The sequence below is a fragment of the Pelodiscus sinensis genome, chromosome 9 (genome assembly GCF_049634645.1).
Source record: "Pelodiscus sinensis isolate JC-2024 chromosome 9, ASM4963464v1, whole genome shotgun sequence".
NCBI classification, from domain to species: Eukaryota; Metazoa; Chordata; order Testudines; family Trionychidae; genus Pelodiscus; species Pelodiscus sinensis.
The window spans coordinates 59,553,843-59,579,664 of record NC_134719.1 but is presented as its reverse complement, the minus strand read 5'-3'; the positions used below and the strand labels follow the sequence as shown (position 1 = coordinate 59,579,664).

The window sequence follows — 25,822 nt, the reverse complement described above, 5'->3', positions numbered from 1 at the left end:
TTCTCTCCAAGGCTATGTCTACACTGGCGCGTTCTTGCCAAGAAAATCTTGCACAAAAGTTCCTGCGCAAGAATTCTTGCACAAGAACACGTCCACACGGCCATGTACTTTTGCTCAAGAGCATCCATGGCAGTGTGGACGCTCTCCTGCGCAAGAAAGCTCTGATGGCCATTTTAGCCATCGGGCTTTCTTACGCAAGAAACCCTTGCTGTGTGTCCACACTGCCCTCTTGCACAAGAGCTCCTGCACAAGAGGGCTTACACTTGTTAGAAAAGAGCGTAGCTCTTGTGCAAGAAGCTCTCTCTTCTGACACCATACTGTAAATCTTATTGCGAAGAACGGCTATTCTTGCGCAAGAACCAGCCAGTGTAGACCCCGCCCAATTGTCCTGCTGCCATGAGGCAGTATAGTGAAGTTCTGTCTAGAGTCTTTGGCTAGGATCCTTTTGTACCATGGGTAACAAATCAGATGAACCAAAGCAAAATCCACAAGGGTGATACAGTCAAGCAAGAGAAGGCTTAAGACATATGTAGCTAAGACGGGACAATATTGTTCTTGGCTAGTGAGGCTTTGGTAGTTCTGCATGGCGATCTTCTCAGCCTGCCCGGAAACAGAGAGGCTTGTGGGAATTGTGGGCGGGCTTTAGGGAAATTATTTGGGGGAAGGGATAGGAAATGAATAATTGAAGGAGTGACCTGTTAGGACAAGACCGGCCAGGGAAGCCGAAGAGTACATATAGACGGATCCTCGCAAGAGGCTGCAGAATGAATTTTCAGAGCAGTAACTGAAATCCATATAATGGCAAATCAAGTTTTGGTCAAACTCAGCACTCCTGCCTCAGGCAAAATTTCTACTGAAATCCAAGTAGTTTTGCCTGAATCAAGTCTGCAGGGTTTAGTCCATTGGGCATAGAGCGGGAAGGAGGAAGCATTAGTTGGTGCTTAGAGCGAGAGAACAGGATACGGGAAGCATCCTTTACTAGCTTTTATTCTTGGATCTGCCACTGACATGACACACTTTGGGCAAGTCACTTAATTTCTCTGTGCTGCAGCTTCTCCATCCTGAAAAGGGAGCTAACAATACCAACCTCCCTGGGAACCGGTGGAGCTTAATTAATTAAGGACTGTAACGTGTTTGAAGCTCTCTGTGTGAAAGGTGCTGGACAAGTGCCAATTGTTATTTTGGCCACGTGCTGGGTATTTTTATGAATTTTTTGGTGTGTGTCTCATGGGAATTCCTATCTGCAAACTGCAGGAGCAGGAAAGTGCAGAGTGGAAGTTTTTTTTAAACCCCTTCTTTTTTTGCATTCCTCTTCTCTCTCCGCAGCACCTGTCTGCTTGCAGGGTTCACAGGAGGCTGGCCAGGACAAGATGTGGTCTGTAGCTCTGCCATGGCAGGGAGAACTCCAATAAATTGGGCTTACACCATTCATTGCTGCTCCTGATCTTTGTGCTGCTGGCTTGCAATCAGAGTTAACACCCCCTGCCCAGTACCAATCAGTGGGAATGTTGCTGTTCATTGACCCAGCTGAAAGCAGGATTGGTCCCTGTGGCTGGAAATTAGGTCACTTTGCCAGGGCCAAGGGTGACAAGGTAGCCAAGATGTCAGCTTTGCATACCGAGCTACTTGCAAAAAGTTTTTACTTCCAGCTGGTTCCTACTCAGTTTTTGAGAACTGGGGTGGGGGCAGGCGTGTGGGGGGGAGGAAGCGCCCGTATTTTGTAGGGCGATCATAATGTGAATGCTCTCAAGGGCTAAACAGAAGCCCAAACCAATGCAGGAACCTTTCCTGGGGCTCAGAAGAAATAGGATTCACAGAACAAGCTGGCAGCCTTGCAGAAAATAGAACTGTTGGAGAGCCCCAACTGGATGCTGCGTGACCTCAATCATGTGCCAGTCAGTTACCATCGGACGGGGATCGGCAGCCTTTGGGGGTTTCAACTTTCTGCCTTCTGACTGTGGCCCCCAAGTAGAGCCAGGGACCTGCCCCGTGAAGGGGTGGGCAGGATGGTAGAGCCACATTTCAAAGAGTGCCGTTTGTGTTCCACAGGGCCGCTTGCTCTTGCTCTGGTTGCAGAGAGGGGCCGATTAGACCTGAAGGGCTGTTGAATTTCTTGGTGCCTTTCAAATAAAGGCCAGATGGAGCAAGAAGTTGCATAAGGCTGTCACGCAGCTGATGGAAATAACGTGCCTCCTGGGACGCACTGGCGTCTCCCTGATTTACAGCCACCGGGAGTCTGGCCGTAAATGTTCCCAATCCCCACATCTATTTTAGTGCTGATCGCCTGGGTCTTCCCTTCTGGTTCTTGTTGCCTTGTGTTCTGTTCTCCCCGCCTTACTGGAGCGTGTGTGTTTGCACCAGGGCATGGTGCTTTGCCGTGCAAATGGAGAGCCTGGCTCTGATTTCACTTACACCGGGGTGACCAGATGCCCCGTTTTTAAAGGGACAGTCCAGTATTTAAGTCCTCCGGCAGGTATCCCGACTTGTAAAAATGGGCAAATTGTCCTCTACGTTCTGTCTCGCCTCTCCCATCAGTACTGGTGGGTCCCACTGCTGGCTGGACTCTTGCTCGCCAGCCACCAGCAGTGAGTAGTGGGGGTCCAGTGACTGACAACTGGGGTGGGCGGGCAAGGCTGATGGTCAGGCAAAGCTGCAGTGTGCGGGGGCAGCTGCTTTTCCTCCCCCTCCGATCCATCCCTGCGGCATGCTGGCAATCCCAGCAGCCCCCCTCACTCCATGTCCCGTTTTCCAGCTAGCACTTGTAAGGGCGATCAGTGACGTGACTTGATGCCGGGCGAGAGGGTGATAAGGAAAGGGCGGATTACCCCAAATTAAAAGATCATTAATATGATAGTAACAGCTGGGAGCTGGGATCAGGGCCCCCTTGAGCTAGCTGTGGAAGCAACTCTCCTAAACACCTGGTCTGTGCTCCGCATGGCTTATGGTGCGGCTCGAGTTTTGCAAAGTATGTGTGGGTTAGACTGGTGGCTCTTTGGGGCAGGAGCTGTTGCTTTTGTTCTGTTTGTGCAGCACTTTGCATGATGGGGCCCTTGACGTAGGGATGGAATAGTATAGTGCAGTGGGCACCAACCGGCCGATCGCGATTGACTGGTTGATCGCAGTGTCCCCAGGAGTCGATCGCTGTGGCCCACTGGCTAGGCAGCTGCTTCTCTTTGATCCAGCCCTGCTGGAGCGTGGCATAACCTCAGTGGGTTGAACGCTGCGGCCAGCTGGGCTGGAGTAAAGAGAGGCAGCCGCCCAGCCAGCTGGCCAAGGATTCAACCCGCCGCGGCTGCACAGCGCTCCCGCTGGGCTGGAGCAAAGAGGGGCATCCACTCAGCCAGCTGGCCATGGGTTCAACCCGCTGAGGCTGCTGGCTGTGGGTGCTCTACTGATGAGCTGGGCAGCTGTCTGTCTTGTCTCTAGGGACTGTAAGCTCATCAGGGTAGGGGCTGTCTTGCTCTCTGTGTATGGACAGCCACTAGCACAGTGGGGTGCTGCTCCTGGCCAGACTCTATGTGCCGCTGTCCTATAAGTCAATAGTACACAGGAGGCAGGGAGGGTGATATGGACTTTACAGAAAAGGACCATGCTGCTGGCCCTTTAAGGGGAGCTTTGATAGTCGGGGGGGTGGGGGGGAGCAAAGCCAGTGCCGCTGACCCGAAGCAAATGAGGTTTGTATAAAAGAAGAGACAATAGTTTTGAGCATCTTTCTGAGCAACCACAGGCAATAATCCACCCCCCCCCCCCAGCAGAAGCAACACCTCCTCTGGGAATCCCTGCACTCCTCATTGCCCCGCATCTCCGGAGAGTGTAGTACACATTTGTATCTGTCACATCTGATCCTTCCGCCCCACCGCTCCCTCCCCCAGCTCTGCACTTCGGCGCCCTGCCCCGGATCCCCTCGTGGGGCGGGTCATCACTTATTCATGCCGGTTCTTCTTCTCTGCCTTTTCCTTCCCCCCCACCTCTCTGCCTCTCCCTCCCTGCCTGCCCTCTACCTGCCTGCCAGAGCCAAACCGGCCGCTCTCTCTGCGCGGGAGACAGAGGAGAGCATGAAATATTGAGGAGGCTCAGCGAGGCGGCGGCGTGCTAGTTCAGAGGAGATGCCTGCATTCGCTCAGCCCCGGGTGCCCTCCTTGCGCCGCCTGTTCAGAGCTGCAAGGAATGATGTGCCACCCCCTTCCCCTTGCTCTGGGCATGGCCTTTTGGCACGCCGGCGGCAAATGCTGCCTGGTCCTGAGCAAGTCCCGAGAGAGCTGGGACCAGTCTGAGCATCGCCACAGGCTCCCGGCTGCACCACAGCTGTAGCCCCCGTTGGCAGGTCTAGTGTGGTCCCGGACTAGAAGTCCTAGCTCAGTGTTTCTTAAACTTTTTAAGACCGAGGAACACCAAACAATATTCTTTTTTTTTATGAAGAACATTAAGGATTTTTTGTTGTGGGGGGGGGGGGGGAGGGGGAAAGGTTCGGGGGGAAGTTATTGAGCCCTTTAAGGGTGGCCATTTTGAATTCTGTTCTCCACGGCACACCTCCGACTGCCTCCCACACCGGTGTGCCACTGAACACAGTTTAAGAAACACTGTCGTAGCGCGTGTCCTGTAAACCTCAGACTGCAAACCCTGGATAACTGCGGCAACTGAACTTTCAGCAGGCAGCAGGGCTAGTGTGAGGGGTTCTCCGGGGCTCTGCTGTGTTCAGCAGGGTCCTTAAGTAGGCCCGAGAGCAGCCCCATCCGTTCGCGCTCCCCTTTCTCCCTGTCCGCTCGCCTGCCTGTGTCTCTTCACTTTCCGTGTCAGTGCTGCCGTGACCGGGCCGTCTCCAGGGCCTGCGGGGAGGAACGGGAGCTCTGCCCTCAGAACAGTATGGGCAGGCAACCCCCCCACTGCCCTCACACACACACCTCCTTCCCGATGGACAATCCCTCTGAAATGTTATCCTGTGCCAGCGATCTCGGGCCACTTGTAACTAGGGATGTGAAGGTTTAACTGGGTAAGTTTACTGGTTAAGGTTAACTGAGGGGGCTGGAGTAGCTCCCCACCTGCTGTGGGGGGGTAGACCTTCTAGTGCAGCAGTGAGCAGAGAGACCCCCCCCCCTTATAGGTTAACCCCGCGTTTCTCAAACTGGGGGTCCTGATCCCCGGGGGATGCGAGCAACTTAGAGGGGGGTCGCAGTATCACAAGGTTTGAGAACCCCTGGGTTAACTGGTTAGCCGATGACATGGGATTTTACAACCCTAACAGCAGGGACGACATGTTTCAGAGGCCGGTGTTCTTTCTCCCCCACTCCTAAGTGGCAATGCTCTTTTAAGGCCTGGCTGCTTGCATGGCTTAGTGAGATGGAGCAGAGCAGAGGGGCGGGAGCGGCTGGGGAGTAAAAGGGAGCCAGGAGTAAAAAGATAGTGAGATGGAGAGAAGGGGGCGGGGGAGAGAAAGGCACAAAGAGCCGGAGAGAGAGATGCAAAGGGGAGGCAGGTAAGGGCTCTGAGGCGGGGGAGCCGTGCAGCCACAGAGATTAAGTTAAGCAGGGCAAGTGATAAATATCCCGCCAGACGCTGGGCTCAGGATGTCTGATGCCATCTGGCAGCGCTCTCCACTCAGCGAGGGCGAGGTCACATCCGCTGCCCAAGGAAGGTCTCCCGGCCCCTTCCAGCGCAGATCCTGCCATTCAGCGTCGGTCAGCACAGAGGAGGGGGCAGGGTGCGGAAGCGGGTTTCTAGCCAGGCACGCCCGCCGTTTCGATAGACTCCGCTCCCTCCCAGCTGGGAGGCGGAGCAGCATCTGTGGGAAGCTGGTGGCAGATGGGGCAGAGAGGTGGGGGAGGGGGCAGGTGTTCGCAGTGCTCTGAAAGGCAGCCGCGAAGGCCGGCCTGAGACAGTCTCGGGGTTGAGAGTTGAAAAGTCGCAGCTGCTGAGCTCAGTGGAGTTTTCCATCATTCTAGGATGCAACAAAACATCAGCTTTGATGCCACCTCCAGCCCCCCTGCTCTAACCCAATGCCCCACCCCTCCCTCAGAGCCAGGCACCCCCAGCCCCCCTGCTCTAACCCATCCCTCCCCCAGAGCCAGACACCCCCAGCCCCCCTACTCTAACTCAATGCCCCACCCCTCCCGCAGAGCTGGGGACATAATCTAGTGGGGCGTAGGGTAACAAGGTGACTCTGTGGGAGGAGCCAACCCTGCCCCACATCAGACCTGCTGTGGGTCTCACCAGATCTGCCGCCACCGCCGCAGCCACATGCTTTTCCCACCGGGTGCTGGGGCATGTGCACAGGGCGCCCATGAACAGTCCGCATGCATGGCTCCGAACATTGGATTTGACCGCACATGCCCCGCCCCCTTCCCAATCATCTTTGCAGGGAAAATCGCGGACATTTTTTGCCATTTAAAAAAGCCAGCTGGTCGGAGATTTAACAAGTGAAAACGAGGACATGTCTGGGAGAAACCGGACGTGTGGTAACCCTAGGTGTAACCAAGGGACCCCTGGAATACTGGTCCAAAGCTGTCAATGGAGCACACGTCTCTTGTGTTAAAAAGTCTCAGAAGGGCAGGCGTGATAGTCTGTAACTTCAAAAAAACAAGCAACAGTCTTGTGGCACCTTAGGGACTAACAAATATAGATCTATAGTATCATGAGCTTTTGTGTGCACAACCCACCTCCTCAGATGAGCACTTTTCAACAAGAATGGTACCAGCCCGAAGGCGGTGGAAACGCCATTTCAGTGCTGTGTTCACAAGCATTAGCAGCATTGTGAAACTTACCTTTACATGCCACAAGCTTTTGCACCTGATCGTTATGGGCTTCTCCAATCCAGGCATAGAAAATAGGGCTGGGTGACTCTTCTAATCAATCACAGCTTAAATAGTGACTATCCCCCAGCGAGGCTATGTCTACAACTGTGTTTTGTTGGAAGAGGCAATGCAAATGAAGCACTGATTAGCATTTTCTCGCCCTGCATTTGCATAATCTATTCCAATCTGTTTTTGCGCAAGAGGTTTTTGCGCAAAAACATGCAGTATGGACGTGTCCTAATGCTTCTCCTGGATCTTGTGCAAAAAGGGTTTTTTGCACAAAACGGACACATCCACTGCATGTTTTTGCACAAAAACCTCTTGTGCAAAAACGGATCAGAATAGATTATGCAAATGCCGGGCGAGAAAATGCGAATCAGCGCTTCATTTGCATTGCCTCTTCCGACAAAACACATAGGCTACATCTACACTGGCATGATTTTCCGGAAATGCTTTTAACGGAAAACTTTTCCGTTAAAAGCATTTTCGGAAAAGCGCGTCTAGATTGGCAGGACACTTTTCCGGAAAAGCACTTTTTGTGGAAAAGCGTCTGTGGCCAATCTAGACGCGTTTTTCCGCAAAAAAGCCCCAATCGCCATTTTCGCATTCGGGGTTTTTTTCCGGAAAACAGTACTGTGCTGTCTACACTGGCCCTTTTGCGCAAATGTCTTTCGGAAAAAGACTTTTGCCCAAACGGGAGCAGCATAGTTTTTCTGGAAAAGCACTGATGATTTTACAGTAGATCATCAGTGCTTTTCCGGAAATTCAAGCGGCCAGTGTAGACAGCGGGCAAGTTTTTCCGGAAAAGCGGCTGATTTTCCGGAAGATCTTGCCAGTCTAGACACAGCCCTAGTGTAGACATAGCCTGAGTGATTATTATTCTCAAACTTTGTATGACCTTTGTCTCATAGGCCCTGTCACGCAGCAAGACACAGTCCCTGGCCCAAAAAGTTTACAATCGAAGCATAACTGCAGTGAATAGTTTGTAAGCGATCGAGAATGCAAAGCATTTGCAGACAAATGCACAGGAAAATTATAAACAGGCTATTTTTGAGGGAAGCATGATCTGATGGAGATTCCGGTAGCAAAAAAGGAGGCTGCATGTATTGGATAAATTATTTAATACAGATTATTCACTTGGTGTGTCAGCTGTAGCATCGGCCTACTTGTTTCACACCTGTGTCCTGCTAGTGCCAGCTAAGCCTTCTGTAACAAGAACATCTGGGCTCCCTTAAGAGGAGGTACTGTCAGCATGCCTTTTGTTGGGACATGGCACTTTCAGAGAGGAATTCTGGGGGATGTAGTTTCCCAGGAGGGATGGCTCTGGGAAGAACAGTCTCCAAACATGTGGTCAGGAGAGGGCCCATGTGACAGACAGGCTGTATATAAACCCTGTTACTCCGCATGAGGAGGGAGCTGAGATGTTGGAAGAGGCGCTGTCTGAGAGGAGAGCTAGTGACGTATTGGATCCAGAAAGGGAAGAGCGGGGAAAAAAGCCTGCCTGGTGGGTGGGGTGGGGGGAGAGAAGCAAAGGCGGGCGGTAGCAGAGCAGTGCTTACGGGCTAGCTAGCGGTCCTGTGATGTTACTCTTCCTCGTTTGGAACCTGAGGCTGGAGGCGTCTATGGGGGGAGGAAGGACTCTTCTCTTTGCACCTGCTGTGTCAGGGTAAGGAGTCCCACCTGAGACGGCAGAAGGGCTCTTGGTTGAACCTGTGGGCCGGGGGCTCATGGTTGGGCAGAAGTCTGAGGCGGTGCACCCCTGTGTCACTGGGGTAACTAGAAGGCTGTAGCTGGGCGATGGCAGAGGGCCGGTGCGCTCTGAGGAGAGCTGCCCCATGCTGTTGAGCCTCAAAGAGGCTGGAAGACGACGGCCAGACCTGCACTCTGCTGATGGCTGGAAGGGGGAAGACCCCTTACGAGGTTTGGTTGGAAGGCTGAACCTGACTCACCCATCCCCTGCAGGAGGCTGCGTACCACCAGCAGGAAGAGGGAAAACCAAGGCACGGGCCTGGGATTTTGATGCCGGAGAGGTAAGGCTCGATATCTAGCTTTCTAGTGTGAATTTTCTTATAACAGCGGTTGCCTCAGGAACCTGCATCTTGCTGTTTCTCCAGCAACTCCTCTTGCTCTGGGGCTAGGAAGCTTTCTCTGGGTGCTAGCCAGAGCTGCTCGCGAAGTCAGTTCTCCTAGCGCTGCCTCGCTAAGGTCAGGCACAGCTCAACACTGGATCATCCCTATCCAAGGAGCCTGGGTTCAAGTGTTAGCAGCTGCAGGCTCTTGTGGCGGTGAGCTTCTTCACAGCAGTGCCCTGCCCGCCTCTGGATGCGGGAGGGAAGTCATCCCGAGACGGGGCCAGTCCCACGGAATCGAAAGCCAAACCTCCACTCGCTAACTGCTCTCACAGTCGCGCTCTGTGTGAAAAGATGCAGCCAAAGTCCTTTCTGCTAACCCCTACCCCTTCTGCCGGGCCGGGAGCCACCGAGGAGTAACCCTGCGGCACTCGTCTGATCGCAGCGCTGGCCGGAACAGCAGGACGGGGGTTGGGCAGATGCTGCCTTCTGTCTCTATGCAGCGGCTCACCCAATACAGAGGGACCTGCTTTTTGCTGTCACCGAAAGGCTTGCATGTGCCCTCCTCCCCCTCCTATGGATCCCTCCTTGGATCACTGGCATTCTCAGGGCAGCAGCTTCCATAAAGCAGCCCCTTGTCAGCCAGCTCCGTGCTTGCTCCCAGGTGTTTCGTTCCCTCCGGCTGGGGTTGGCGTGCGTGTGGTACTCCCCGGTCACTGCAGCCCCCGATCTGTGTGTGTCTGTGCGCAGACAGCCTGACGGAGAGGGGCACAGGCGTGGCTCGCTGTGACTGGGGAGCCGTTCGCTTTCCCCCACGCCCTTCCAGCGCAACCTTGCTTTCTAAGAGCTCCGCTGAAGGCCGGCTGGAGGCGGCGGATTTTGACGCGGGAGGGCTATAGGCCGAGGGGCTGGGATGTCGCACAGCAGTCATCTGGACGGCACCTAGCACGTTGTCAGGCTGGGTCCCATCCCACTAATCTCCTGCCGCAGATGTGAAGTCCAGCTGTCTGTGCTAGACTACAGGCTTCCTGGTCAATGCTTAAATTCCTCCAGGGCCGACTGTGCAAACAAGCGGCGGTTGAACCAAGTGGTAGCCTGCCGGCAGAATGGAAGGGAATGCAGAAAATGGTATCATGTGTAGCTCGGCCCGGCTGCTTTTGTCTGGAATGTCTGTTCTAGTCTCCCCATCTCCATGGATGCTCAAGATCCAGGGGGCAGGAGGGTGTCAGACAGCCACTTAGATTGTTGAAGCAAAATGCAGGACAATGTAGCACTTTAAAGACTAACAAGATGGTTTATTAGATGATGAGCTTTCATTTGATCTGAGGAAGTGGGTCTGGCCCACGAAAGCTCATCATCTAATAAACCATCTTGTTAGTCTTTAAAGTGCTACATTGTCCTGCATTTTGCTTCAACTACCCCAGACTAACACGGCTACATTTCTATCACTTAGATTGTTGGCTCCTTCAAGCAGCGGCCTCCTTATTCTGTGTCTTCTGCAGCGTGAGGCACAGTGGGGGCATTGCAGTAAAATGACATCGGCTGGGGCGAAACCCGTCTGAACAGACCCGGAGAGGAGCGGGGGATGTGAGACAAGCAAATGGGCTTGAGGAGAGAGACTAGGAATGGGGCCTGGGCCTCGTAACACAGGAGCAGGGGGCATTCAGTGAGGTGGGAAGGTGGCAAATTCAGGCCTGACTAAAGAGTTGAGAGTTTATACAGCACCCCAGGAGCCGGGGGGAAGCCATGCGTCTGCCACCAAGGCCAAGTGCTCAGTAGGGCTCAGTTAATTACGCGGGCAAGAAACAGCTCCCTGTACGTTTGTGTGAGGGCTGGAAACTTCCAAGGGCAGGGCAGAGGCTTGGGTGAGGAGGAAACGGTCCTCCGGAGACTCGCGAAGGGCTCAGCAGTGGCTCAGGGGGTGGGGCATGAGGCTGCCTCCACAGAGATGCCTGAATTTGGACCCAGCTCCTGCAGCGACAGGCCGTGCTGGGCCAAGGAGGCTGGCTGCGCTCAGGCTGCGAGGGAGTGGGGCCGTGCTCGTGTGTGGGCCGAGTCTGAGAGTCGGGGAGGAAAGGGCGTGCGGGCGCCAGACGAAATGGCAGCTGCAGGGGAGTAGCTAGTCCAGTGCGGAGCCAGGTCACCTTTCACAAACTGTTCTGTGCCCCACACCGGGCCTGCCCCCTGCCCCACATCCCTGGGCCGGAGTCCCCACTGCTGTAAACAGACAGAGCTCCCCTGAGGTCCGTGGAGCTTAGATCTGCGCTGGCTGAGGAGCTGAGCCAGCCGTGGGTTTGAGCCAGGAGCCAGCATTCGACGCCACATCATAAGGCACCATCTCTTCACAAAGGCATCTCTGATCCGGCACATCCCAACTGGGCTGTGTTCGAGTGACAGCATTGTACATGGAAGCACGAGCAGCGTTTTCCTGGGACTGGCCTGGTCCTCCAGGCACTGGATGTGCTTGGAGCTGAAAGCCGGGCAGTCCGATAAACCAGACCCCTGGCTTCCGGTATTGAAAGGCACAATTCCCGTTTAGTTCCCTCCCTCTGCCCAGCTGAGATTCCAGCTGGGAGACTCACTGATTTGTTGGTATCTGACTTTTTGAAGGTATTTTGTAAGAGATGCATCATGACTCCTATCTTAACCACTTTGTCTTGTGGCTGGAACACCAGATGGAAACTTGGGGGACAGGCGAGGGACCCTGGGCACTTCCCCTCTCTCTGCCTCACTTTCCCCATCTGAAGATTACAGAGCTTGCCCCCTCATTTAGCACGTTGCTCTTCTCTGATGAAAACAGCTACGCAAGGGTTGTGTGTCATGATGCTGCCAGAGCCGGGGCGTTGGTGCACTGTAGTCGCTCCTATTGTGTGCCACAGGCAGAGAACAGTCTAGTTTCCTGTGTGGGCAGGGGGAAGAGTCTTGTTGTGGTGTTGGGTTTAGTGTGGGGTGCAGTGGGGTGGTGATGGTACGCCGGAGGTCAGGCCTTAGCGGAAAACTTAGCGGAAAACTTTTCCTTAGAGGAAAACTTGCTCTGAGCTGACAGCCTGTGCCAGCCTCTGCCAAATCTCACTTTTTGTTGACTGATTGAAGCAACCCATTCTGGGGGGCTGCAAAGTCTGGGTGGGGCTCCTGAAGGTAAGAATGGACACATGAGACGGCTGCCCGGGGAGGTCAGCTCTGCTTGGCCGTGAAATCGTGGTAGGGCCCTTCACCAATGACCCAGCCTACGGCTCAAGCCTTCCGAGCCGGCCCCACGAGACAGCTCAGCACCTAAAAGCCAAAGGAGGGGGTGAGAGAATCGGCCGCTTGCCTCGCTTGGACCCCACAGGGATGTGGAGAGGGTATTGGTCAGAAGCGTGTTTCTAATTGAAATTACCCTCCTGTTGCAGTTCCAGCAGGAGGAGCAGCACGCTCAGGTGGATGGAATTCGGACTCCTCCTGTGTGTCATAGCCCCTGCTAACAGGTTAGTGGAGATTCTCCTTTCGCTCAAGCTGTAGGGGTCTGTGACTCCGGAGCCAGAGTTCTGTTCCCGACCAGCCCGAAATTCTAGCTGGTGGGGAGCAGTATCATGCCCAATGCCAGCCTGCTAGATGGCAACGGCTTTATGATGCCTAGCACCTGCCTCAGCGTCTTTTAATAGCTGTAACCATCTTACTAGCCCCTGGAGGAGGAGCCGTTTTGTGACACAGGATTGATGCAGAGTGATTGTCACTCACCCAAGATCAGTGAATCGGCATGAGAGCTGTGATTGATAACTCAGCAGTTCTTGCTGCCCAGTCATTTAGGCTTTCCCGGGTGTGGCGAGTTTTATCCATTGCTGAAATGCAGCCACTTCTGGGAGGGAACACGACTGCCCACAACAGCATTACCTGCCGGTTTGCAGCAGGACGTGACTATTGCCTTGTTTGCTGTGGCAGGCGTTGTGCGCAGGGAGGCAGAATGCAGATATCAGAGCTGGGATGTGCCCGGGATTGAGTCCAGAGCGACTTAGACAAATTGGAGGATTGGGCCACAAGAAATCTGATGAGGTTCAACAAGGACAAGTGCAGAGTCCTGCACTTGGGACGGAAGAATCCCAAGCATTGTTACAGGCTGGGGTCTGAATGGCTAAGTAGCAGTTCTGTAGAAAAGGACCTGGGGGTTACAGTGGATGAGAAGCTGGAGATGAGTCAACAGTGTGACCTTGTAGCCAAGAAGGCTAATAGCATACTAGGCTGCATTAAGAGGAGCATTGCCAGTTGTTCCAGGGATGTGATTATTCCTCTTTACTCGGCTCTGGTGAGGCCACATCTGGAGTGTTGTGTTCAGTTCTGGGCCCCCCACTACAAAAAGGATGCGGACGCACTGGAGAGGGTCCAGCGGAGGGCAACCAAAATGATTAGGGGGCTGGAGCATATGACTTATGAGGAGAGACTGAGGCAGTTGGGTTTGTTTAGTCTGCAGAAGTGAAGAGTGAGGGGGGATTTGATAGCAGCCTTCAACTTCCTGCAGGGAGGTTCCAATGAGGATGGAGAAAGGTCTGTTCTCAGTAGTGACAGATGGCAGAACAAGGAGCAATGGGCTCAAGTTGTGGTGGGAGAGGTCCAGGTTGGATATTAGGAAAAACTATTTCCCTAGGAGGGTGGGGAAGCACTGGAATGGGTTATCTAGGCAGGTGGTGGAGTCTCCATCCCTAGAGGTGTTTAAGTCCCAGCTTGACAAAGCCCTGGCTGGGTTGATTTAATTGGGTCTGGTCCTGCCTTGGGCAGGGGGCTGGACTTCATGGCCTTCTGAGGTCTCTTCCAGCCCTGGGAGTCTATGATTCTATGATGTGTTGGCCAAACTATTGTGAAATGTCAGGGGACTTTGGAGGCCCACAGATTGGTAGATCTGCAGTTTATAGCACGTAGGAAAGACGTCCCCTTCTGCAGCCCAGTTGGCTTGCCACCGCCGGGGCTGGATCGGCACCCAGGCAGAATGCCCAGTGCATCCACGAGCTCTCCCATCAAAGTATTGGCCCAGCCCAACCATGCTTAGCTAGCTCAATCTAAGAGGGCCATAGCGCACAATGGCCCCAAAGGATGAAGTGTCACCAATGTCCCTCTCCTTGGGACAGCCTACCCTGCTCAAGTCGGAAAGCAAAGCAAAACTAGGTATTGGGAGTACTTACGCTTTTTTTAAGGGGTACTTTATAATAAAAGGTTGAGAGAAACTGCTCTAGATTTAAGCCCCGACAAAAAGGGGAGTTTAGCCAAAGCTCTTGGTGTCCCTGAAACATGACCAAAATTAATGCAATGAATAGCATCTTGACCTCTGCCAACCAACCTCACTCAATCCCGTCATACAACACAAACTGATGGGATGCTAGGCAAAATCAGCCAGCAATCAGTCAGACAGCTCTCCAAATATATATGAGGAGAGTATATGGAAATCCCATGTTTGCATATCTTGGACTAACTTGCTCCAAATGTATCGGGATCTGCAATGTCTGTACAGTCAGTTGCTGAAGCAGAGAGAGATGAATTTAGCAGATAGCGTCCTAGAATATTAGCTATCGTTGTACTGTTTTAAATGTTACTATATTATGTTTTCTGTCTTGTGTATTACTGGGTCCTGTGCATGCACAGCCTGACCTCCCCGTGTGCTGACCTTGTCCCCAGAGGTCCATGATAGAGGATCCAATCCAAAATCAGGTCTGTTGTAGCAGAATGGTTTTCTGTGCTCCCTGGTGGCTGGGGGTGAAATGACCGAGATATACTAGCTGGGCCGAGAAGCTCAGTTCAAAGACAACGTTCACAATTTTATCTCTTCTAAATTAGAGGTTTTTTTCTGGCTATCTCATCTTTAGTCTTGTTTATAAAACGGCACATCAGTTGACCCAAACATCCGACAGCACACACAGCCCTACTTAACCTCATAGGCATATTGGAAACCTCAACTGTGTAAAATCATTTATGGACCGTAAACTTGTTCATAAAAACAAGATTTATTTTTGAGGACATGTTCAGCTGCATGCAAATATAGATCCTGCCAAAAAAAAAAAAAGCCTTAAAATAAAATGCCAAGCATGTGTGTAATAAAACATAAGTGATAGAGGGAAGATAACATTTCAGCAGTAGGAAAAGGCAGAGCAATTTCTGGAATTGGAAGCCTAAAGCTTGGAGTGATTTACTGTTTCTGCAGGTGGGTGCACACTGCATCCTTTCTAAAAATGTGTTCATATAGGCCAATTGGCCTGGAATTGGTATGTTGGGTCAGGGGCCAGACATGCTAATAAATAGATGATCCTAAATTGAGAGGAGTTGCAGATACCACTGCCGAGAGAGAAGTGCGGGAAAGGGACGGAGAAGGATTACAGACAGAAAATAATTGAAACAGATTCAGCTTGGTAAAGTGCCGGCTGCTAGATCACGGGAAAATAATTAGAAACACATGCCATCCTGGGGGAGGGCTAAACCTGCCAACCTGTGCTGCTGAAAGAAGCCAATGGTCCAACATTCAAAAGAACTTGGGATCAGATTTTCCAAAGTGCTCAGATCTCCGGTGCGCCTAAGTGACACACAAGGCTAAGATTTCAAAGGAGATCCGCATCCAATGTGCCGAGTGCCCTTGACAAATCTCGTGGTAGGGGTGGAAGTGAACAACGATTCGGGTCTGAGCTTGCAGCGTGTTATGGCAGCCGTAAATGTCAGTGTGGTTTTAGATAGGGAAGTGGAAAGAAGCTAACTAGTAACACCATTCTCCATCATCGTCCCTAGCTGTCGCCCCAGTTCAGCAAAACACCTTAGCATGTGCTTGTCACATGGACTTCAGTGGCACTTCTTCCGGTACTTTGGGGTATGTCTAGACTGCATCCCTATGTCGGCAGAGGGATGCAGATTAGGCAGGTCGACATTACAAATGAGGCAGGGATTTAAATATCCCGTGCCTAGTTTGCATAAAAATGGCCGCCAACTCGGCACTTTGTCGGCAAAAAGAGGCAGTCTAGAGGGCGCTCTGTCGAGAGAGAGAGCCTTTTTCGACATATCCTGTAAACCTCCTTGCGGGAAGCATACGGGATCTGTCGAAAAAGGCTTTCTTTCTCGACAGATCCCCCTCTAGACTGCCTCTTTTTGCCGACAAAGTGCCGAGTCGGCAAAACACGGCGGCCATTTTAATGCAAATTAGGCACGGGATATTTAAATCCCTGCCTCATTTGCAATGTCGACCTGCCTAATCTGCATCCCTCTGCCAACAGAGGGATGCAGTCTAGACATACCCTTGCTGACAACAGGTTGTGCTGAAAGCTGAACTGTCAGGCTGGGGGAGGTTGCTAGTGGAGCTCCTAAATTTGTCTTATTTAACAGGCTCTTTCATAACCTGGGTGTAATAAGTGCTAATAAAATTTGCAGGCGTCACAAAGTTGGAGGTATTGCCAATACCTGATTGTGGTATTGTGACACCTGGATTATTGTGTTAACTTACTTCTGGGCGCCATGCCGCATGCGGGCTGTTTGGAGGAGAGCAAAAAAAAAAAATCTATTGGGAGCAGAAGGGACAGTGTGATGGAAAGAGGTGAAAACCGTTAACTATTCAAATGAGGGACAGCCTCGTACTATCCATTTGCACACTACTGAGCATAGGAGGGCCCTCATTTCAACCAGCGTGTCACCAGCCAGAGCAGCCTCCGCCCTGGCCAGCTGCGCTTCACTTTTCCGCGGCAGCAGAAGTAGAGCGCCCCAGCCCTAAGGCACTTTGCTTCCTGCTGCTGTGGAGAAGTGGGGCACAGCGGGTTGGGAGGGCAGCCCGGTGGGGCGAGGTGGAGCGGGCTGCCGGGCCACTCTGGCTCCCTGCCCCGTGGTGAGTGTGGGAAAGGGAATGACTCCTGCTGCTCCCCATGCCAAGCCCTGTAATCTCCCAGGGCTCTGTTGCTTGGGGGAGCAGGCTAGGGGGTGGAACAGGGGCAGGGCTTAGGGAAGAGGTGAGGGGGAGGGGCTTGCAGAAGGGGGAGTGGGTGGAGTAGAGGCATGGAAGGGTGTGGCTTGGGGAAGAGGTGAGGGCGGGGCTTGGGGAAGGGGGCGTGGGTGGAACAGAGGCAGGGCAGGGCTTGGGGAAGGGGTGGGGCTTGGGGAATGGGCGGGGCTTGGGAAAGGGGCGGGGCTTGGGAAAGGGGCAGTGGGTGGAACAGAGGCAGGGCAGGGCTTGGGGAATGGGCGGGGCTTGGGGAAGGGGCGGGGCTTGGGGAAGGGGCAGTGGGTGGAGCAGAGGCAGGGCAGGGCGGGGCCTGCACGAGGGGCGCTGCCCTAGCCCTGCACATGGGGCGCTGGGTGGGGGTTGCCCCAGTCCTCATGTCCCAGCAGGGACAGCCCTGGCCATCGGCCCATATAGGGCAGCCCCAGGACTGCAACAGCAGCAGGACGAGCGTATTTGGTTGTAAAGCTGGCCTGTGTTTGTCGTGTGCACACCTCTCCAGTAGCGCCAACTCCTTGCATTCCAGCCACGAGCCTCACGTTCGTCTTCCTCCGGCCAAAACGAGGGCCTGGCTGCTACTCGGGCGAGTGCATCGACCCACCAAGCCCCACGCTCCAGCTCGGGCAAATTCCTTCTCAGCAGCCGGGTCAGCAACCACGCTGTCGCCACTGCCCAGGGATGAGCTCACCACGGGCTACGCCCTGCGGGGTCCGCGGGGCCAGTCCGTGTGCTGTGCTTTGCCGCTGTAATCCGTTTTCAAAAGGCAGCCCTGATGCTGCTTTGTTCCAATTAGGCCAGTTAGATGATTCTGGCAAGCCAGCGACTGGGCTAATTTAGCAGGCAGACGGCTCATTGAATTAGTGAACGCATTGGCGAGGGAGCCTGGAACTGTGCTTCGTGGGCTGGGCGGGGGTTCGCCAAGGCTTGGGTGATGTCGACTTGAGTTTATCTAATATTGAGATTAGTGGCAGTCTGTGAGGAGGGAAAAGAAGTGAGCTGAAAACAGACACGGCTCGCCCCTGCTGTCCCGGGGTGGCTAAGTCCTGGGGAGGCTTGTGGAATAAAGTCGGGGCTCCAGTCTGTATTGAGGAACTAGAAAATTGACCTCTCCGTAGTACTCCTGTGGGGAAAGGCGGCCTAGTGGCTTGGCGCTGGATTTGGACTCACAAAACCCAGGTTCAGTTCCTGGCTCTCTCACGGCGTAGATGGGTGACCTAGGGGTGTAGGAGGCTAGGATTTCAAGTGCTCCAATCTTGCTGTGATACTTAGAGGGGATTTGTATGCGCCAGGGGCTGATCTCCGGGGAATCTGGCCAGTCGTGTCTCCCCGCCGTGGTTTTCTGAGTGGGGGTCTGACATTCTGTGCCTTTTGTTTGCAAGCTGTTAAGGGCAGGGGACTCCCTTGCTATGGGCATGCACAGCAGGGCCCTGTTCTCCAGTTGGGGCCTGCTTAAACCGCTATACCCATACCAATTTCTATCACCGCCCCTTCCTGCTCACTTCCTTCAGCATCACTTCCTCCTTATAAACAATGCCCTTTCCCCACCTCCTTCCAGTTCTGGTGAACGCCACTTGCTCCTAACCGCTCTTAGGCTAGGTCCATGCTAGACTGGGAAGATTGAGTAAGCTATATAACTCCAGCTACCTTAGCCGAGCTTGGTGCCGTCTTCACAGAGGGAGACCACCAGGAGCAAATGCTCCCATTGGCTTCCCTTACTCCTCGTGACTGCCAGGAGTACCGGCACCAGCCAGAATAGCCCTCTGAGTTTGATTTAGCGGGTCTTTACTAGAGCTTTTCTATCCACTGGGCTATCCCTACCAAGCAGACTGGTGGGCGTCCAGCAATTCAGTAGCCTGGCCTAACGCAAATGCAGGCAACAGGGGGACGGATGGGTGCCGTTATTATTAATTATTATTATTAATTATTAACTGGGTTCGTGGCCTGTAGGCATCCTGAGGCAGGAGCAGTGTCTTCTAGGTGCTGGGCACTATATGTAAATAAATATTAATGAATTGGCTTTGTGATGGGTAAATATTACTATTCTGATTTTTATGAATGGGGAAACGGAGGAACCAGAGAAGTTGCCCAGGAAGGTTCTCTAGCGCTGAGGATAGATTGCAGCTTGTGACCCCGCCCCTCAATGCAGATCCAAACTCTAATCAAAAAGCTCTCCTTCCGTAAGAGCAAAAGTAGACTTTGTAGAGACAAGTTGGGCTTAATAAAGTGCCTTGGTGGTTGCAGATGCAGGGCCAGATGTGGATCTTGGTTTCACCTGGGCGTGACAGATCAAAATCTGGTCGGTTGTGATTTTTTTTTTTCCTTTTGGTTGTTTTTTACTTTGACTTTCTTCCAAATGTTGCCCCTCTGGCTAGGCTCTCTTATGATCAGAATGGTTCCTGGTTAATCTAGGCAGGGGGGATCTTGTTGGAGATGAAAATGGAGGGAAACCGTCCTAGTATTTTAGGTCAGCTGCAAAATGAGATCGGACTACAAATGTTGTTGGCCGTACAGGTTCATTGGGGGAAGGGCTCGCGTGAATGTCAGTGAGCTCTAGATCTAGTGCCCGGCCCCAATTAAAAAGTCAGTCTCTGTTCGGCAAAGCCCTTAGAACAGGTGCTGAACTCTGTTTGACTTTGGTGGGGCATGTGCTTCATTGACGTGCTTTGCCGACTGAGAGCTAATACCTCTCTGACTTAGGCTCCGGGGTTGTTGTGGCCAGAATCACTAAGGAAGCATCACTGCTTGGGGGATAGAGGAGCACAGCTGTGCTTTAAATAATGAGCCAAGACCTGGTCCCAAGTCTAAGAACTTGGGATGGGCCATCATAGACTCAGGAGGTTGGAAGAGTTCCCAGGAGGTCATCGAATCCAACCCCCTGCCCAAAGCAGGACCAACCCCAACTCAATCATCTCAGCCAGGGCTTTGGCAAGCCGGGAATTAAAACCCTCTAGGGATGGAGACCCCAACACCTCCCTCGGGAACCCATCCCAGTGCTTCACCCCCCCTCCCATTGAAATAAAAAGTGGTGGACTAAAGGAATAGGTTGCTTGATGGTAAAATGCATATGAGGTCAGCACCTGGTTTTGCAGGGTTTGTGTAGAGTATGAAGAGCAAGAACTCTGCTTGATTTTTTTTTTTCCTCCCGCCACTGTTGCAGGCAGTGCTGAGTCTGACCATGCTGACAGTTAGCAAAAGCTTGTATCGACTTGCAAACCGTGCAAATTTGATCTGGGCGTCATTGAAGGAGAATAAATACAGAACATTGAGACGTTTTCAATTTACGGAGTCACTTTCCTGGCCATAACTTCCTATTGAGCCGCGGCATCCATTAAAGCAAATGTATCTCTGCTCCAAACGGCTTTGCACATCTGCCTAGAGTAGTTAAAGTAGTCCCAATCCATCACCCCCGATTGCGGGTCTGTCCCCTTCTTCCTCACCTCCCTGAAAAATGTTGCGCTATGGTATCCTCGTCCTAATTGGCCTTCTGCAAGCAGTGAACGCTCAATGCCACATAAAGTAACTCAGTGCAAAGTTTCTCCCCATCGCTAGTGGTCATTTGAATTGCTGCCTGTCCTGCTTTGAAAGGCCCTTTCGGCTGCTTTTGAAATGCCGCCCCCTCTGGCGTAAAAGGGGAAAGTGTCACTCCCCCACTGGGCCAGGACACCCTTCCTTTTGTAAAACATGGCACGCCTGCTTGTCGTAAGATCAGCCTGGCCCCGCTGATGAAGTGGGACGGGAAGCAAAGTGGATGTACAAGTCTGCGGCTGCTCAGTTCTAGGGCTGACCAGGTGCCCGTTTAATCTCCTTTGTAAGTTAGAGCAGCTTGAAGGCTGCTCTGATTTTATCTTGCTGCCAGTGGCTCCCATCGGGTTGTTCCAGCAGCTGGAAATAGCCGGCCATACTCTCTGCTCTGGAGCGGGTGATCACATACCGCTGCTCTTTGGCCTGTAGGCCACCGGCAGATTTCCCTGAGGCCAGGGGAATCCCACGGACCCTGTCTGAGCCGGCTTTTCTGCAGCAAACAGCAGCTGGAGCACAGCAATGTACCACTTGGGTGCAGATTTGCTGCTGGCAGAGCAAACAAGCCAAGATGTAGCGGGAATGGGGATGTGTATTTTGTTCAGCAACGCACTTAGTCTCTTCAACTTAAAGAAGAGGATGTGTCTGTCTTTAAATCGCTGGCACTAAAGCAATGCGGCACGAGTGGGGTTTTTCCCCTCCCAGTTTCAACAAGGCCCAGTCTGCTGTGCTAATGGCTTTTTCTTGAGTCGGAAGTCTTTTTTTCAAGTCCAAAAGTGTTCAGCCGCAGAGGCATGATCTGCCATCAGAAGAGCGCATCCCCAATGCACCTATACTCTCTATTGATTGACCTACATACTCACTGACTTGCAGGACCCGGCGTGCTAAGGAAAGCGAGGTAAGTGCAACGTAGGAGAGTTTTTTAAAGTAACGATCAGCTTGCGGGGCAAGGGCTGTCCGTCAGTGTCTAGTGTGGGAAATATTTCCCCTCCTTGAAATGAGGGCGCGGCTGAGCGTTCGGCAGGAGAAGTGACCCTTTCTGCAGTCCAGTGAGGACCACAACGTGAAAGCTCCAAGTTGAACTCAGAAAGCCCGTTTCCTAGCCCTGTCGCGGATTCTGTCTGCACCAGAACGTGCCTGGGATCTCCATTTTTTCTCTCTTGGCAGGCACGGGGCATCTCTGACACACAAGGCTGAGCAGAACTTACCCTGGCCGGCCTGTGGGTCCGGCTAGCTACCTGCGCCCTCTGTAAGAGTGAGAACAGAGTTCCTTATGCTTGCCCCGACCCTTAGAACCACGGGCCAATTCCTCCGGGGCTCTGAGAGCATCTCTCGGGTGCTGCTCTTCTACTGAGATCAAAATCGGGCACCAAGTGCTGGCAGAGATCTTCCCATTGTCATCAGCAGCACTGGGTGAGTGAGGCAAGCAGCGTGATCTGGCTCATCCTGTTTTACTGAACCTAGATGCAGTAAGTCAACGGCAAAGGAGCTGGCTGCAGAACGGGGTCACGTCTCAGCTGTGATCTCACAGGCTTGCTTGGGGTTTCTGGCATATCAATCTCCCAAGCCGGCCTGCGCTGTGGCTAGGAGGTAATTTCCCCCCCAGCCCCGCCTGCCCTGAGTAACAGCGTCCAAGTGGGATTAGATCCTATTCTGAAGTGTTGGAGGTTGCTGCTCTTTCGAGAGCGGCTGTGGGGCTCCGTTGCTAGCATGGTGGAGGTGCTTTCATTGTCAGTAGTGTTCACCCTCCTTAGGACTGGCTGTGTGGGCAAAAGGAAGCCAGCAGCAGTTACTCGGGAGTGGATCTGGGCCTCCGCTCCTAGGCCTTGCTTCTGGACCATGGTCTCGTCAGTTTCACATGGGCAACCTCAGTCCTCTACCCCCAGGCATGCTCTACAACTCCTGCAGGCCTTCGGCACCTTGGGCCCTCCCGGCCCCCTTCCTCCCACCGCCTGGGGAATAGCTGGTGGGTCTAGAGAACTGTGGGCCTGCCAGGGGGTGCTCCTGCCCTCCTCCTTGGTGCAGGATCCCCAGGAAACTTTGGGAGAGACGCCCATCGTCCTGTCCCCCCTCTTTGCACGGGAGCCATGCTGGGGATCAGCAGGCGGCTCCATGGCCCTGCTGGGCAGGAGGCACAGTTAGCCTCTGATTCATGGCTACGAGCCTGTTCTCTTTATCTCTCTTCTCTCGGCCTAGGGGTGGAGGCAAAGAGATTCCTCTGCATCCCTACTAGAGCAGGAGGGCTGGGCATGAGAGTGCTGCAGCATCACTGGCGTGCGAGAGCCCAGGAAGCGGAAAACCGCATCCCCCATCTGAGGGCGTTTGAGTGGTTTTGTATCTATAAAATGGGCCCTCGCGGTCACGCTCCCTCGGGCACCCGTGCGATATCCAAGCCACAGCAACTGCTCTAGAGCAGTGCTTCTCAACCGGTGGGACGAGTCCCCTTAGGGGTACGTCAACACAACTGAAATTTGGAGAAAACTGAATTTTTGTGGTAAGTTTGACAGCGTTTTGTTGGTTTTGTACTTTTTACACCCAAACATTTCATCGCCCGCCTGGCCACAATTAAGTTGTTTAAACAAATGTGTTGCGATGGTAGAAAAAAAATCCTGTGTGTCTGAAAACTGTAGGCACTGGGGGTACGTCTCCATTTTTTTTAAAGGGTATTTGATAAGAAAAGGTGGAGAAACGCTGCTCTAGAGCACAGTCGGCATCATGGAGATGGGGCCCTTTACATTGCTGCTGGAGCGCTCGGGGCAGCTCTTAGGGCTGCCTGGAAAGGTGAGGGCCTGGCAGGGCGAGCTCCAGGCAACACTGAGTGTGTGCGTGGGGGGGGCCTTCGCTTCTCTTCCGCCTGAGGCCCTGCCTCTTCCACACCGCCTTGCCCGTGCACCGCTGCCGTGGCTTGAGGGGACATGGGAGAGGGCGGCCCTCAGGAGCCTGAGGAGACGACCGCTTCTGCAACTTGCTTTGGCCTCGGCCTCTCTTCGGGGGCTGCCGATGAGGGAGCGGATTCTTGGGAGCTGACTTGGCATCGTGGCCGTTGGTCCTCTGGGAGGCGGGCTGCCCACCGAGCCAGGGTGCTGAGGCGTTGCCAAGCCGACGGGGCTCAGGAGGGGAAGGGCCGTGCGGATTCTTCCAATGCAAACCTCTCGGGTCAGTCGCTCCTGCACTGGCCCCCTAGAACCAATGTCTTGCTCAAGGCCTCCTGTTGAGTTGGGCCAGGTCCTATCTGCTTTGATTTGGGCCCCGGTTCAGCGCAGTGCTGAGGTACCAGAATGCCCCCTGGCAGGGCTGGATTAAGGCATGGGCTAGCCGGGCAGCTGCCCGGGGCGCCAACCTATGGGGGACGCCTGATGGCAGCCGTAAGGGGCATGCAGCGCCCCTTATAGCTGCCATCAGGCGCTGTGCGGCCGGCTCCCAGATCGCGGGCTGCAGCAGCTCCCAGCGGGGGCCGCGTTAACCCCCGCAGCGCCGGCCAGCAGCGCCCTTCCCCCCGTGGTCGCGGGGCTCTTCATGGCCAGGCTCGGCCCGCCCTGGGCGGCCCCGTGTTGCGTGCCAGCGGTGGTAGCCAGGCCGGGCACGTGCTTCCTGCCGCCGCCAGCTCCGCGCATCCTCCCCCACGTGCCAGGCAAGGGCGGGGCTGCGCATGCCCTGTCCCCCTCGCACCGATGTGGGGGCGGGGCCGCGCATGCGCCCTCCCCCAACCTCGTGCGCAATTAAACTGTCTTCCTGGGGCGCCGGAATGGCTCGGTCCGGCCTTGCCCCCTCACTCATGTGTCCACCTCACCTTCCTTGTGGTGAGAGAACGTTGCCTCTCTTTCTAGGATATTAGGGCTGGCCTGGAAGGCTTCCCTCCCCTCCCTCCCCGCTGTAATTCTCTGCAGCCCTCCTGCTTGCTCTAACCCTCAGGATAATTGCAAGCTGCTCTCCAAGCTCTAAATCAAATCACTGTGCCCAGGAAATGAAGTTTTCTGGATGCAAACGGCTCCCTGCCTCATAAAACATGGCTCACTCAAAGGAGGTCACCAATGGTCAAACGTTGCCTTCTTCCAGCCCCTGACAGCAGCTCCTCCGGTAGTAACAACGCCCGGTGAGGTCTGATATCTTAATAGAAAGAAAACTTTAATACAGGGGGCACAGCTCCCTGTATAAAGACACAGAAGCCAGTCTGGGTTCTTAGCCCTTCTCTGGGCTGTGTGTGTTGACCGCATGAGGGACGCGTCAGCTTAGGTATCGGTTTGGTTCTTGTGGAGTTTTTTGTGCTTGCTTGTTAACGCCGGAAGAAATCCAGCCTCAAAGATCGGGCTGCTCTGTTTTGGCAACTCCCTCCAACTTTCCAATCCCTTGTGCAAACTGCTGGCTGCGTCAGAGTCTGTTTTGTTCTCTCAAAAATCATCTCTAAAAAGACAGTTAATTAATGAGCGCTGTATTCCCGAAGAGCGCTGCATGGCTGTCTAGACAGATCCGCGCTGCCTGTCCCATGCCTGCTCTGACGCACTGTTCAGCGGGACACGTTTCGGCTGGTTCGAGGGCAAAGCCTTTTCCTCGGGAGCAGCTGTGAGTTCCTCGGGGAAATGAAAGTGCCACTGTAATTTGTATTAATCTCCTCCGCTCGCTTCCATCTCTCTCTCTCCTGAACTTCCCCAGCTAGGGAGGCGCCTCTGGGGTTTCTTGTATTTGGCGTCTGAATGGATGACTGGAGAACAGATTTGCTCACATAACGTGGTTCCCACTGTGGGGAAACACAGCAGGGCAGCTGCTTGAGCCGAGTGGGAAATTGACTTTTGTCGTGCGCTCCCTTCCTGCTTGTGTATTGCACAGGAATGCCGAGCTATGCTCCTCTTCATCTTTCCAGAACCAACTCTCTCCAAGCCACCTGCAAAGAAAGACACAGACTGAAGGATCGGAGGGAGAGAGAACACACAGTCAGATAAAAATCTTACCAGATTCCAACAGAACCTCTTCTGGCCCCTTGACAAAAATTCACATTGCATCTCCCCTTGCTCATGAGTTTCATTGCCAGCTGGGGGCAGGCAGTGGACGTGGAGAATGTTCTTTGTGGCATTTCCGTGTGAGTTTTTAAAAGCATGTGGATAGGTCAGTTAAGATTCAGATCAGCAGGTGACCTCTCGGGTGTTCATCCAAAATTGAATTCGGAAACCTTTTGAGAGCCCTCCCCCCACCAGCCTCCCGTAATGTATAAATTTTGCTGAGCTCCAAAGAGCTTGGAAGATGGAGGAAATGTTCGTTAGATGAGACTATTCGCCCATCAGGAAATCTTCCTTGTCTCTAATCAAGGTTTTTTTTTTTTTTTTTTTTGGCTGTTCTGGACCAACCTTTTCCATTTCTGCTTTACCCTTGTACAGATGGGACGAGTGGGGTACAACGCACTATTTGGTGTGACAACGTGCTACTGATTTCAATAATGACTTAACTTTGTTTCAATATTGTTCTCTTCATAGATTATTAGACCTGGGAGGGACCTCGAGGTCCTCTCTGGACAGCCCCAT

At 53.4% G+C, this 25,822-nt stretch overlaps 1 protein-coding gene across 8 annotated transcripts in view; it reads left to right on the top strand.

Annotated features, from left to right (window-relative positions):
- Positions 1–25,822, top strand: part of LOC102447096 (protein FAM163A) — a 57,386-nt gene that overhangs the window by 13,793 nt on the left and 17,771 nt on the right. For 4 of the 8 annotated variants that reach the window (XM_075936841.1, XM_075936840.1, XM_006126945.4 and 1 more), the window contains exon 2: positions 12,250–12,324. The exons of 2 other annotated variants lie outside the window; for them this stretch is intronic. The gene's annotated coding sequence lies outside the window, so the exon portion shown is untranslated. Of the gene's footprint in view, positions 1–8,335; positions 8,819–12,249; positions 12,325–25,822 lie in introns of those variants that run through there. 2 more of the 8 variants (XM_075936843.1, XM_075936839.1) reach the window with 2 other exon arrangements.